General features: G+C 35.7%; 1 protein-coding gene across 42 annotated transcripts in view; it reads left to right on the top strand.

Moving 5' to 3' along the window:
- ZMYND11 (zinc finger MYND-type containing 11) overlaps window positions 1-14,789 on the top strand; it is a 134,815-nt gene that overhangs the window by 40,575 nt on the left and 79,451 nt on the right. For 11 of the 42 annotated variants that reach the window (XM_084980659.1, XM_084980656.1, XM_084980647.1 and 8 more), the window contains exon 2: window positions 3,883-3,911. The exons of the other annotated variants lie outside the window; for them this stretch is intronic. The gene's annotated coding sequence lies outside the window, so the exon portion shown is untranslated. The remainder of the gene's footprint in view (window positions 1-3,882; window positions 3,912-14,789) is intronic. 42 annotated transcript variants of the gene reach the window in all.

Below are 14,789 nucleotides of genomic sequence, written 5' to 3'. Positions count from 1 at the left end.
CCAATGCGCATGTCACTGTCTTTTGTAAACTTGGTCTTTATCCTAAATGCCTTCTCTCATTTGAAAACACGCTAGTACAATATGCTGTGTAAGCCAGAAACCTTAGCACTTACCTCTCCCTGTCTCTATAATTTTTACTACTATGAATACTTCATTTAAGTGGATCATACAGTATTTGTCTTATGACTGGCTCATTTCACTTAGCATAATGTCCTCAGGGTTCCTCCATGTTGTAGCATATGCAGGATTTCTTTTCTTTTTAAGGATTAATGTTACATTGTATCTAGAGACCACATTTTGTTTATGCATCCATTGATGATACATGGGTTGCTTCCATATTTAAGCTGTTGTGAATAATGCTGCTATAAACATGAGTGTACAAATGGCTCTTTGCGAAGCTGCTTTCAGTCCTTTTGGGCATATACCCAGAAGTGGAATTTCTGGACAATATAATAATTTTATTTTTTGTTTTTTGAAGAACCACCATACTGTTTTCCTCAGTGGTTACACCATTTTACATTCTCGCCAACAGGGTACAAAGTGGGAGTTTCTTCTCATTTTTGCCAATACTTATTTCCTTTGTTTGTTTGTTTGTTTGATAGTAGCAATGCTGAAAGTGTGAGATGGTATCTTATTGTAGTTGTAATTATCTTAATAAATTTATTATGTTTTTGAAATGATAGTCTTTTAAATTAACTGGTTTATTTACAGATCTAATAATCTAATACTGGGATTGAGCACAAGGTATTCATTTCAGAAGCCTCACTTTCTATTTAGGAATGAAATATCAGGTTTTAGAACATAAAGCGGAAAGATGAAATGAACCACAGCACCTTAGTTTGAGGTTTCCCAAGTAAGAGCTGTTTGGTGGGCAGATTATAGTTTCTGGAGGTTCCTGCCATCATTACTTCCCACCTTGTTCTGGGCCCACATCTCCCTTCTTTGTGGCTCATTTCAGTCTTAGTAAAGAAAGGGAAACATCACTTAAAGAACGGTTGTACTATTAGGTTCATTTGGAAATTTCTTAAAAGTAGAGTTTTGCATTCCAGCTGAAGGGGTATAAAATGCACAGATTGGTAGAAGGCAAAGAAGTTGATTTGCTTTCACCTCTTAGTTGCCCGCAGAAGAGCTCCCAAAGACTGTTTTACTCTTCTCTTAGGCAGGCATTTCCTTGGGATGTGTCAGATGTATAGCCATCCATTCTGTTAGTAAAATGTCAAGCTGGCTTAGCTTTAAAGGCGGCAAGATACACAGACTAACACTTTTGTATCAGATTTAGTCTTTTTAAAAAAATTGTTAAAACTGTATTATAAGTAGATTTTTAATTGGTAAATAATGTTTATAAAAATCTTTTTAGAAATGATTTTTATTTTTCTGTTATAGTTGGTTTACAGTGTTCTGTCAGTTTTCTACTGTACAGCAAAGTGACTCCGTCATACATACATACATATATATGTTCTTTTTCTCATATTATCCTCCATCCTGCTCCATCACAAGTGACTAGATACAGTTCCCAGTGCTATACAGCAGGATCTCATTGCTTAGCCACTCCAAGTGCAATAGTTTGCATCTGTTAACCCCAGAATCCCTCCCCCTCCCCCTTGGCAACCATAGGTCTATTCTCCAAGTCCATGAGTTTCTTTTCTGTAGAAAGGTTTATTTATGCCGTATATTAGATTCCAGATGTAAGTATTTATAAAAATCTTGGTTGAAATGTTTTAATGTTATTAATGTAAACAATTTAAGGCAAGGAATACAGAATTATCAATAGCTCTTTCTTTCCTGCAGTTATGTACAAAATGACAAATGTGCATAGAGCTATTTGTGATCTATTTAAATAACATTTCCAATGGATTAAATGTAAAGATACTGTTTACATTGTGTGTTACTTTCTTCCTCTCTTAAAAACCTTTAAGATGAGGAATAACATCTATATAGGAAAGTGAACATCTCTGTATTATCCTAACAGATGGCTTGGTGAATTATTGCTAAATGAACGTACTTGTATAGTTTACTATCCAGATTAAGAAATAGACTTTGACAGCATTTCAGAATGTGCTCTCACCAGAGAGTAGGGATTCATCTTCACTCTCTTCTTTCTGTGGTCTCAGAACTTCACTGATTGTTAGCTGTTTTTAACTTTATATGTTTGGTGTCATGTTTTATTTTGTGAGTGGCTTTAGGGACGATCATTCATACTGTATTTGGCTAGTTCATTCAGTTTCAGTTATGTGATTGTTACTGTGTTCCATGGCATGACTAAACCACAGTGTATTTATCCAGCCTGCTGATAATGGACATTGTGTTGCCTCCAGCTTTTTATTATTACAAATACTGGTACTTTGTATATATCTTTTGGTGACCATATGCATGCATTTCTGTTGAGTACATATACCTAGGAGTAGAACATTAAACTTTATAATTACAGACTCTTCCAGACCAGTGTATCAAATTTTTTTTTTTTTTTTTTTTTTTTTTTTTTTGTCTTTTGTCTTTTGTCTTTTTGTTGTTGTTGTTGTTGCTATTTCTTGGGCCGCTCCCGCGGCATATGGAGGTTCCCAGGCTAGGGGTCAAATCGGAGCTGTAGCCACCAGCCTACGCCAGAGCCACAGCAACGCGGGATCCGAGCCGCGTCTGCGACCTACACCACAGCTCACGGCAACGCCGGATCGTTAACCCACTGAGCAAGGGCAGGGACCGAACCCGCAACCTCATCGTTCCTAGTCGGATTCGTTAACCACTGCGCCACGACGGGAACTCCCCAGTATATCAATTTATACTACAGTTAGCAAGGTGTGAGAGTTCCCTGTACCCATGTCCTTGTTTGTATTTGCAATTATTGTCTTTTAATTTGTATTGTTTTTTAATTTTGATCTAATCTTTGTAAACAAAATTCTAACGTAATCCTATTTAACAATTTAGTATTTGTACATATATGCTATGTAACAAATCTTTCCCTATTTCAAGCTCTTGAAAATGAAAAGTCTGCTATATTGTCTTCTAGAAGCCTGTATGTTTTTATCTATAATCTATGCAGAATTCAGTTTGTTGTGTGTGGTAAGGGTTGACTGATATTTTTCCCCCATAGTGATATCCAACTGACCCAGCATTGTTTATGGAAAGAGTTATCTTAAAACTCCTGCTCTGCAGTGCCATCTTTGCCATGTAAATCAGGTGTCTGTATATACACGAGTCTATTTCTAGATTTTCTCCTCCTTTTTATGAATTTATATGACTGTTCTTATCTTTTGGACACTGTCTTATTAGTTACTGTAGCTTTCCAATAAATCTTGATATATGATTATCAGCTCTTTCAATGATATCTTTGTTTGTTATTCATACGTGTCTGTTCCTGGCTGTTCTTGGCTGTTTACATTTGCCTGCCAACCCTAGAACCAGTTTGTTAATTTACATACCAGAATTCCACTAGAATATTGATTGGAATTGAACTGAATTTGTGAATCAGTTTGGGGAGGAATTAACATTTTTAATAATACTAATCTAATCTATGAATAAGTTATATTTATTAGGTTATCTTTACTGTTTCTCAGTAAGAGTTTAAGGCTTTCTAAATAAGAGATCTTGTATATCTTTTGTTAGATTTATTACTAGATCTGACTTTTTTGGGTCAGATTATAAATAATATCTTAAAAATTTTTTAAATTTATTTATTGTTACTAGTATACAGAAGTAGATAATATTTTGTGTAGACCTTATATGTATAATATTATTGAAGTCACTTATTAATTTTAATAATCCATCTGTATATTTGGGGGGTTTTCTATAGATAGAAAAGTCATCTCTAATTTATAATAGTTTTAATTCTGCTTTTCCAGTCTGTATGTATCTTATTTCTTTTTCTTGCCTTATTGCACTGACTAGGACTTCCAGTACAATGTTGAACAGAAGTGGTGAGTATGGTATCTTAACTCCTTCCCATTTAGAGAGAGAACACTTTCAGCATTTCATTGAGTATGATTTTTCTGCTCTTGGTTTTATGTGGATACTCTTCTCCATATTAAGGAATTTCCCCTCTATTCCTATTTTGCTTTGAGGTTTTGTTATGAATGGGTGAACAGTTTTATCCAGTGTTTCCCTGCATTTTATTGAGCTGGTTATATGGTTCTTTTCCTCTCTCCTATTAATTGGTGAATTGCTAGGATTATAACAAACATGGTTCACTTCATTGTTCTTTAGGTATTGCGGAACCTGATTTGCTAATATTTCATTTAAAATTTTTGCATTCATGCCCATTGTCCTTTGTCAGATTTTGATATCAAGATTGCATGATCTCATATAACATATTGGGACCTATTTCTTCTTTTTGTATCCTCAGAAAGAGTTTCTGAAAGATTGATGTTTTTTCTTCTTAAAATGTTTTGCAGAGTCTAAGGTGAAACAATCTGGTTCTGGAGTTTTTCTTTTTGGGAGAATTTTAAATTATGGATTCAACCTTTTTAATAGTTATGTAGGCTTGTTCAGGTTTTTTATTTCTCCTTGTATCTGATTTGGGGGTTGTTTGGTAGCTTCATCATGAGTCTTTCGATTTTGTATTTTCAAAGTGTCAACTTTTCTTTTTATAGAGTCTCTTTTGTATGTTTTCTAGTGCATTGATTTCTGTTTATATCTATGTATGTATATAATTTCTTTCCTTCTACCTTTTTGGTTTAATTTTTTACTTTGTAATTTCTTGAGGTAGAGGCTTTTCAGCCCCTCCTTCTTTTATTATATGCACATTTATGGCAATAAATCTTTCTTTTTAGGTACATCTCAGAACTTTTGATAATTAGTATTTACGTTTTCATTCCTTTCATTATATTTTCTTATTTTTATTGTGAGTTTTTTCCTTGACTCTTGTTACTTAGAGGTGTGTTTTGGGCTTCCAAAAACAGGATTTTTTTTGGTTATCTGTTGTTACTGATTTCTTCAGTTCTTTTTGTAAGCAGAAAGCAGACTGTAATTTCAGTCCTCTGTTGAGACTTGCTATACCCAATATGTGATCAATTTTGTAAAAATTCCATGTGTATTTGAAAAAAATGTACATTTTGCAATTATTGCTTGCAGAGGTTGATATATATATATATATATATATGTCAAATTTGTTAAATGTTTTTGTAAGTCTTTTACATACTTAGTAAATTTTTTTTCTTTGTTTTTATCAGTTATTGTGAGAGGTATGTTAAAATCTTTTATGATTGTGGATTTACCTATTTTTTCTTTCGGTTTTGTCAATTTTTGCTTTATATGTTTTGTTACTATGTTAAGTACATGAAATGTAGTATATTTCCTGATAAGGCAGATCTTTTTATTATTATGAAATGACCTTTTTCTTTAGCAATATATTACATTATCACACCCTTCCCAGCTCTCTTTTTTGGTAATGTATTTTTTTTTTCCCCCTTGCTTTACAAACCTTTTTTGTCCTTATATTTAAGATTTATCTTTTGCAAGCAGTGTATATTTAGATTTTTGTTTTATAGTTTTTAATCTAGGCTCAAAATTGCTGTCTTTTATTGAAGCTATTCTTTAGATTTAATGTAATTAACGATATATTAAGGTTTAAATCTGTCATCATAATATATGGTTTTTTTCCTTCTTGCTCCTTTTCCTTTCCTCTTTGGTGTGTATGTGGGGATGTTGATAAAGCATTTTGTGTTATTCTTTCCCCCTGATCTAATAGCTTGGTACCTATGCATTATTTTACTCTCCTTTTATTGACTACTCTAGAGGTAGTAACTTAATGTCCTCAATGTATCAAGGTCTAATATAAATTCTTCTTACCAGATAATGCAAGGAACTTAAAATAACTCAGTTCCCACTGTGGCGCAGCAGAAACGAATCTGACTAGTATCCATGAGAATTTGGGTTTGATCCCTGGCCTCACTTAGTGGGTTGGGGATCTGGCATTGCCAAGAGCTGTAGTGTAGGTTGAAGACATAGCTTGGATCCCATGTTGCTGTGGCTGTGGCTGTGGCTGGCAGCTGCATTCCCCTAGCCTGGGGACTTCCATATGCTGTGGGTGCAGCCCTAAAAAGCAAAGCCAAAAAACCCTTTAACTCCATTTATCCCACTCTTTAGGTTATTGTACACACGCTTAAATTCTGTATGTTTTTGAAACCCAGAAGCCATTATTATTATAATTGTTTTATACAATGAATATTTATTTAGATGTATCCATTATGTACCCTTTTGATTGCTATTCATTTCCTTTTTGCAGTTTGACTTTTTACATGGGATTCTTTTCCTTCTGACTGAGGAGTTTTTTTTCCCCACGCCTGTGTCATGTGGAGGTTCCCGGGCCAGGAATTGAACCTGAGCCACAGCAGTGGCAGTGCTGGGTCCTTAACTCCTAGGCCACTGGGGAGCTTCCTGAGGAACCTCTTAAGTTTCAGTATTGTGGGACTGCTTGTAATGAAGGTTTATATAAACTGGCAGTTAGAGCCTTTGGGCACTTCGGAGGTATTGTTTCATTATCTTCTGACTTCACTTACTTTGGTTGAGAAGTCAGCTTGCAGATGTATTATTGCTCCTTTAACAGCATTATGATTTTTCCTCTGGTTATTTACAATATTTTTTCTTTTTGTCTTTCTGTTTTCAGCTGTTTTACTATGTGCCATAGTGTAGTTGTCTTTATATTAATCTGGTTTTATTTTCTGGAAATGATTCTTGATCTGTTGGTTGACGTCTTTTGCCAGTAATGGAAAATTATCAGCCATAGTCTCTTTGAAAGTTAATTCTGATCTTTCTTTCCTCTGTTCTTCGGATTGTGGTGAACTCTAAGTTAGACCTTATCATAATGTCCATATGTCTTTTACGTTCTCCATGCTTTTTTCTGGATACTTTATTTTGAAAATAATCCTTAAATTAACTAATTTTCTTTTCATCTGTGTCTAGTCTGATATGAAATCCATTCGTTTAATGCTTTAGCTATTGTAGTTTTTTGATTCTATCCTTTCCATTAGCTTTTTTTTTATTGCTTCTTGTTCTCTGCTGGAGTTATCTTTTAGTTTCTTAAACATATCAAGCATGCATGTTTTAAAGTGTGTCTAATAACTGCATCATCTAGAACTCATGTAAGTTTGTTCCTCTGCTTATTGCATATGGAAATTGGGTGCAACTGATTTTTTTGGAGGTTCTTGAGGAATTGTAGTTCTTTTGTCTTCTTGAGACCTAGGAGACAACTATGCATAATTATTAAAGACAACCTTGTTCCTCTTTCCGTTATTATTATTTTCCTTGAGACTTAGTGGAGTGTGTATTCCGGCAGCACGTGTTTTAGTGTATACATTATGGTAGAAGTTGTTAAGGACATAAGGAAGTTTTAAAACACAGTCTTCTTTCAAAAAAATTGATGACGTTGGGCGCATAATTCTCATATATGACATAATTACATGGCAATAAGTGACAGTGTGGAATTGATTATAATTATAGTTTTTGGAGTTACTGCTTATGGCACAATGGGATTGGCAGTGTCTCTGCAGTGCTGGGACACAGATTCAGTCCCTGGCCTGGCACAGCAGATTAAGGATCTGGTATTGCTGTAGCTGCAGCTCAGATCTGATCCTGGCCCAGGAACTCCATTCTGCTGCAGGGCAGCCAAAAAAGAAGAAGAAAATCATACTTCTTATATATGTAGGATATTATAATAAAGTTATAACAAATAACCGATTATACCTTGGTAATTGTACTTTCAACTAAAGACCTAATAATAAAACAAGTTATAAGAAATAAAATTTTGGAATACTAACAAAAGACCAAGCACATCAAAGAAACTAATGCTAGTGTAGATAAGAATTTTACTGTATAATTTAGGAATGTATCACATTTCATTGGAAGAAGTAAATCTTTGAATAAATTGTGCTAGTGCAAGTGATTGCATCTTTGGGAAAACCTGTATTTTCATCTTATGTCGTCTTCAAAAAGTAATTCCATGGTTTCTGGTTAGACATGTCAGATGCTTAGAAGTTGCCACTCTATCCTAATAACAAGTAAAGAACTGAGCAACTATAAAATCAACAAATCTATTGAGAGCCATGAGAGAAGCGAGGCCACAGAACAAATTGCTGCCACAAAATTTGGAGAGACAGAAAGGCAGATAGAATCACAACTTAATGGAATAAAAACCACCAGCAGAAACTCCATGGGAATCAGTGCTGGAGAAGGAAAACCTGGGTAACTGACAAATTGCTGGAGGCTCGGGGCGAACAAGTCTGAGTAAAAAGTCGAGGGTGACCCAGGCATAGGGGTTCCCCACGCTCCTGTGAGATTTCCCATGCAAGTGAGAAGAGAGTGGGATGAAATATTTAAAGCAACCTAAGATTGTGTACCCGGTGAACTTACCCTGCAGTAGCAAAGGGGAAGTACTTTCTCAGGTAAAGATTGATGGAATTTTTTTCCAGAGCCTGTGTTAAAGTTTTTCAACTGCCTTGCAACCTATGGTAAAGTTCTTTAGAAGAAAAATGATACAGATCAGGGACTCAGGTCGACATGAGGAAAAGAAGAGCATTGAAAAATGAATAAGTGGAGGTAAAATAAACTTATTTTTTTCTGATTCTTCATTGATCTTAAAGATTAGTTTGTTCAAAATAATAGCAACATTGTCTCTTACTGTGTGTTTTTATGTGCAGGTCCAGTGATCCTTGCACAATTGGGAGTTGGGGCCACTAGCCCCCCCCCCAACACAGTAGAAAATCTGTATATAACTTTACAGTTGCTCCTCCATATCTGTGTTTCAACATCTGTGGATTCAGCCAACTGCAGATAGTACAGTAGCAATATTTATTGAAAAAAAAATCATGTATAAGTGGACTTGTACAGTTCAAACCCGTGTTGTTCAAGGTCAGCTGTAAATGCTTATACATGCTTATGCTTAATGAAGGAAATGATGGCATTAGTATCAGGTTGGGAAGAGATGAATTAGACATATTTGTCTTAGGAGGTATTCGTACTACCTGTGAAGCAGAAAAATGAAAATGGGTTAGTTATAAATGTATATTGCAGTCTTTAGGGCAGTCAGTTTTTTAAAAAGTAAGAAGAAAAGATATAATATGCTAAGAAAGAGAAAATGATACATATACTCAGTTAAAATGACAAAAGACAGAATGTGTGGAAGGCAGATAGAGAACAAAGGCAACAAATAGAAAACAGTAGCAAATATGAGGGATATTAATCTACATATGTCAATTACCTTAAATATCAGTGGTCTTAATATACCAATTAAAAGATGAGATTGTCAGAATGGATGAAAAAGCAAGCTCCATCTATTCACTGTCCACAAGAAAACACCCCCTCCCCTTTTTTTAGGGCTGCTCCATGGCATATGGAAGTTCCCTGGCTAGGGGTCAAATTGGAGCTACAACTGCCAGCCTACGTCACAGCCATAGCAATGTGGGATCCAACCTACAAAACAGCTCACAACAACACCAGATCCTTAATTCACTGAGCAAGGCCAGGGATTGAACCCACATCCTTAGGGATACTAGTCGGGCTCATTACCACTGAGCCACAATGGGAACATCCAAGAAACCCATTTTAAATATGAAGACACACATAGATTAAAAGAAATGGGGCCCAAAGGATACACCACACTAACACTAATCCAAAGAAAGTAGGAGATTAGCTATACTAATTACAGACTTCAAAACAAGGAAGTATAAAGAGATGGAAATGCTATAAAATTGGGTTGTGATGATCATTGTACAACAATAAATGTAATAAAATTCATTGAGTAATTAAAATAATAAAAGGATAAGACTCTTAAGATCTAATAAGACTTAATACTAACAACAGAGTGTCAAAATATGGTAGGCAAAACTGATGGAACTTCATGGGGAAATAGGTGAATGTGCTATTACAGTTGGAGACTTTTCATCCCCTCATCAGAAATGTACAAATCAGCAGGCAGAAGATCAGTAAGGACATAGTTGAATTCTAACAATGTCGAAGAACTGGATGTAATTGACATCTATAGACTGCTTCATTCTGTGACAGCAGGATACCTATTCTTCTCAAGCTCACACGGAACATTCACAAAGATAGACCACATTCTGGTCCATCTTAATAAATTTAAAAGAACGGAAATCACACAGTGTTTGTTGTTAACCCACAATGCAATTAACCTGGAAATCAGTAACAGAAAGATAGCTCAAAACCCTTAAATACTTGGAAGTTAAACAACGCATAAATCAGAGAAAACATCTCAAGAGAATTTTTTGAAAGTTTTGAACTAAATGAGAATGAAAATACATTTTATCCCAATTCGTGAAAGTAGTTCTTCAAGGGCAGTATATAGCATTGAATGACTATAATAGCAAAGAAGATCTAAAAATCAGTCATCTAAATGTCTACCTTGGAATGCAAGAAGAAGAAGATAAAATTAAATTCAAAGTAAGCAGAAAAAAGAAATAAGAATTAGAGCAAAATCAGTGAGATTGCAGACAGAAAACCAGTACAGAAATCAGTGAAACAAAAGCTGGTTTTTTGAAAAGATCACTAAAATCAGGAAGTTTCTAGACAGGTGAACTCAAAAAATGAACACAAATTACTAATATCAGAAATGAAAGAGGGGCAATTACTACTGCTTCTGGACCGTAAAAAGATAATAAAAGGAGTAGTATGAATCACAGTATGGTGACAGATTTGATAACAAATTTGAAATAGACCAACTCCTTGAAAGGCAGAATCTGCCAGAACTCTTACAAGAAGCAGGCAACCTGAATAGGCTTATGTTTTTTAAAGAAATTGAATCAGTAATTAATAACCTTTAAAAACAGAACTGTGCTCAGATGTGTCCACTGGAACATTCTACCAAACGTTGGAAGAAATGATACGTAGTCTCTTCAGTCTCTTCTAGGTGGTACAAGTAGAGGCAGTACTTCCTAATTCATTCTTCGAGGACAGTATTACCGTAATACCCAAATCAGACAAAGACACTTCAGAAGGAAAAAAGCAATAACACTGTACTGTAAGCCAGTATCTCTAACGTAAATGTAAAAGTATTGAACAAGATGTTTGCAAAGTGCATCCAATATTGTACAAGAAGTTTACATACCACGACCAAGTGGGATTTGTCCCAGGTATGCAAGGCTGCTTCAGCATTTGAAAATCAGTTAGTCCAAGAAGAAAAAATCACGTGATTATTTCAACAGATACAGAAAAAATTTGACAAATTTTTTTGGTCTAATTTATTTGACAAAAGTCAGTATTCATTCGTTATAAAAACTCACAGCAAACTAGGAATAGAGGGGAATCTCCAACTTGACACAGACCAGTCCACAAAAAACCTACGTTAACAGCATATTTCTATGGTGAGAAGCTCACAGGTTTCCCACTAAGATCAAGAAGGCGGCAAAGATGCCCCTTCTCACCACTGCTTTCTAATACTGTTCTGAATATCCTAGCTAATGCAGTAAGATGAGACCGGGTAATAAAAGTATCCAGATTTGGAGTGAAGAAGTAAAGCTGTCTCTGCAGATGACATAATTGTTTATGAAGAAAATACAAAAGAATTGATTAAAAGAACTTTCAGAAACAATAAGCAATTATAGTAAGGTTGTAGGGTAAAGTTAATATACAGAAGTCTTGATCACTTTACTATATACCAGCAATGAACAAGTTGAATTTGAAATTTAGAACACACTACCATTTACATTAAAATCCAAAAAAGACATGCTTAAGTATATGAGATCTGTGTGAGGAAAACAAGATGAACAAAAGTCAAAGAACTAAAGAAGGGGAGAGAGAACTCTTGTCAACGGATAGGAAGACAAGTATTGTCAAGATGTCAGCTCTTCCCGACTCGATTTCTAGGTTCAGTGCTATCCCAGTCAGAATCCCAGGAACTGGAGCTTTCTTAGGGCCCAGTGGGTCAAGGATCTGGCATTGTCACTCCCTGGCCCAGGAACTTCCACATGCTGTGGGGATGGCAAAAAATAAATAAGTAAATAAATAATAAAAAAATAAAATCCCAGGAAGTAATTTTGTGGACACTGATGATGAACTGATTCTAAAGTTTGTATGGAGAGGCAAAAGACCCAGGACAACCAGCTCAGTATTGGAGGAGAGGAGCAAAATCAGGGTTTGATACTACCCAACTTCAAGACTTATTATAAAGCTGCAGTAATGAAAACAGTGTGATATTGGTGAACTAATAGGCAAGTAGATCAATGGAAGAGAATAGAGAGCCCAGATATAGACCTACATTAATAGTTAGGTGACTTTTTTTGGTCATGTCTGTAGCATGTGGAAATTCCCAAGCCAGGGGTGGAACCTGTGCCACAGTAGCAAACCAAGCTGCTGCAGTGACAACACTGGATCCTTAACCCACTTTGCCGCAAGAGAGCTCAAATAGCTAGATTATCTTTGACAAAGGAACAAAGGTATTTCAGTGAAGCCAAGATAGTCCTTTCATCAAATGCTGCCAGAACAACTGGACAGCCACACATATAGAAAAATGAATCTAAGCACAGACCTTATACTCATTACCAAAATTAACTCAAAATGGGTCATGGATGTAAATGTAAAATGCAAAACTATAAAACTTCTAGAAGATAACAGAGGAGGAAAACCTAGATGACCTTAGGTAGGTGATGACTTTTTAGATAAAACACCAAGACTCCACCCAAGAAATAATTGGTAAGCTGGACTTTGGACTTCTGAGAGTTCCTGTCATGGTGCAGCAGAAACGAATCTTACTAGGAACCATGAGGTTGCAGGTTCGATCCCTGGCCTCGGCTTAGTGGGTTAAGGATGTGAGCTGTGGTGTAGGTCGCAGATGCGGCTGAGATCTGGTGTTGCTGTGGTGCAGGCTGGCAGCTGTAGCTCCAATTAGACCCCTAGCCTGGGAACCTCCACATGCTGCGAGTGTGGCGCTAAAAAGACAAGAGACAAAAAAATAAATAAGTAAAAACTTCTGGTTTGTGAAAGACAGTGTCACGAGACACTGAGAGGTCAAGCCACAGACTGATAGAAGTACACAAAACAATCTTAAAACTCCACATTAAGAAAGTGAACAAGCTGATTAAAAAATAAGCAAAAAACTTGAATTGATACCTCACCGAAGATGGCATACAGATGTAAAGTAAGCATATGAAAAGATGTTCAACATCATCTGTTACTAGAGAATTGGAAATTAAAACATTGATTTGGCACTGTATCTACTAGAATGGCTAAGATCCCAAACCCTGACGCCACCAACTGCTGATGAGGGTGTGGAGCAACAGGACACTCACTCACTGCTGGTGGGAGTGCGAAGTGGTCCAGCCACTGTGGAGGAAGACAGTTTGTCAGTGTCCTAATAAATTAAACTATTTATTATACTCTTAGCATACAGTTCAGTAGTTTAGACTGAACTGCAGTGGTAGTTACTTACTGACACACAGAAACCTACACAAGGATGTTTATAGCAGCTTTAGTTGTAATTGTCAAAATGGAGAAATAACCAAGATGTCCCTCAACATAAATGGATAAATAAATGGATGGGATTCTAGACGATGGGACATTATTCAGCAATAAAGAGAAATGAGTTACCAAGCCTTGAAAGGGCATGGAGGAACCTTAAGTCCACATTATAAGTGAAAGAAGCTAATTTGAAAAGGCTGTGTCCTATATGATCCCAGCTGTATGACATTCTAGAAAAGGTAAAACAATGGAGAAGAGGGCTAATGGTTGCTAGGGATTGGAGGGAGAGGGAGAGGCGAGTAGGTGAAGCACAGATTTTTAGGACAGAGCAACTCTTCTGTATAATGTTTTAATGGTGGATACACATCTTCATGCGTGTGTGAAATACACCACTGGCAGTCAGCTCTGGGCTTCGGGTGAGAGTGGTGTGTCAGTGCAGGTTCCTTGACTGTAGGAAATGTGCCCCCTGGTTTGGGATGTTGACCATCACGGAGGTTGTGGCCACATGAGAGGCTTTGTGTTTTCTGCTGCATTTTGTCATGAACCTAAAGCAGCCCTTAAAAATAAAGTTTATTAATATTAATACTTAAAAAATTTATTCCAAGATGGATTAAGAAGTCAGTATTTCTAAAAAAATTATGGAAAAGAGGAAAAATAAGCTGAATATTTTTCTGGCCTTAGTATGGAAAGACTTGTAATCATAAAGACAACGTAAGGGAATATATAGCTAGATTTCAGTATAATTTCTCTTTGTTTTCTAAATGACAAAAGTATTTTATGACTAACTTGAATATATAAAGAAATTAATATGTAAATGGGAAAATAGTATGAATAGACTATCAGTAAAAAATAACTTCAAATTGCTAATAAAGTTTGGGAAAATTTTAACCTAAACTAAATTACAAAGAAATGCAGATTATACAATGGGATTACTTTTTAAATTTTATGCAACATTTAATGTAAATACTCCAGAATTTGTATATATTTGTTAGATGACATAGTAATAAAACAAAAATTTGAATCCCCCAACCAAAAGTAAAAATCAGAACGTATTTGATGCTGTGTATTCTCCCAGTGTGTTCCTTCTCAGCGCATTCTCTTTCCCCTGCCCTCAACTATCCCCTTGCTCACACATCATGTTTACCTTCTCCTTGCAATAAAACGTTTTCAGAGTTCCCTGGTGGCCTAGTGGTTAAGGATTCAGTGTTGTCAGTGCTGTGGCTCAAGTTCAGTCCCTGCCCTGGGAACCTCTGCCTGCAGGAGCAGCTTAATAAAAAAAAAAGTTTTCCCACATATGTATTTGTCACCAGTAATACTTTGGTTAATTTTACTTATTTTTAAGTTTTTCCTGACTTTCTTTCTCTTTTATTCTTTTATTTTATTTTTTTCTT

The sequence above is a fragment of the Sus scrofa genome, chromosome 10 (assembly GCF_054392235.1).
Source record: "Sus scrofa isolate SSC_HxYL_T2T_F1_AM1 chromosome 10, Sscrofa_HxYL_maternal_Yorkshire_Landrace_v2.0, whole genome shotgun sequence".
In the NCBI taxonomy this organism is placed as follows: Eukaryota; Metazoa; Chordata; class Mammalia; order Artiodactyla; family Suidae; genus Sus; species Sus scrofa.
The sequence above is the reverse complement of the archived record's forward strand: the minus strand, read 5'-3'. Positions and strand labels throughout refer to the sequence as shown.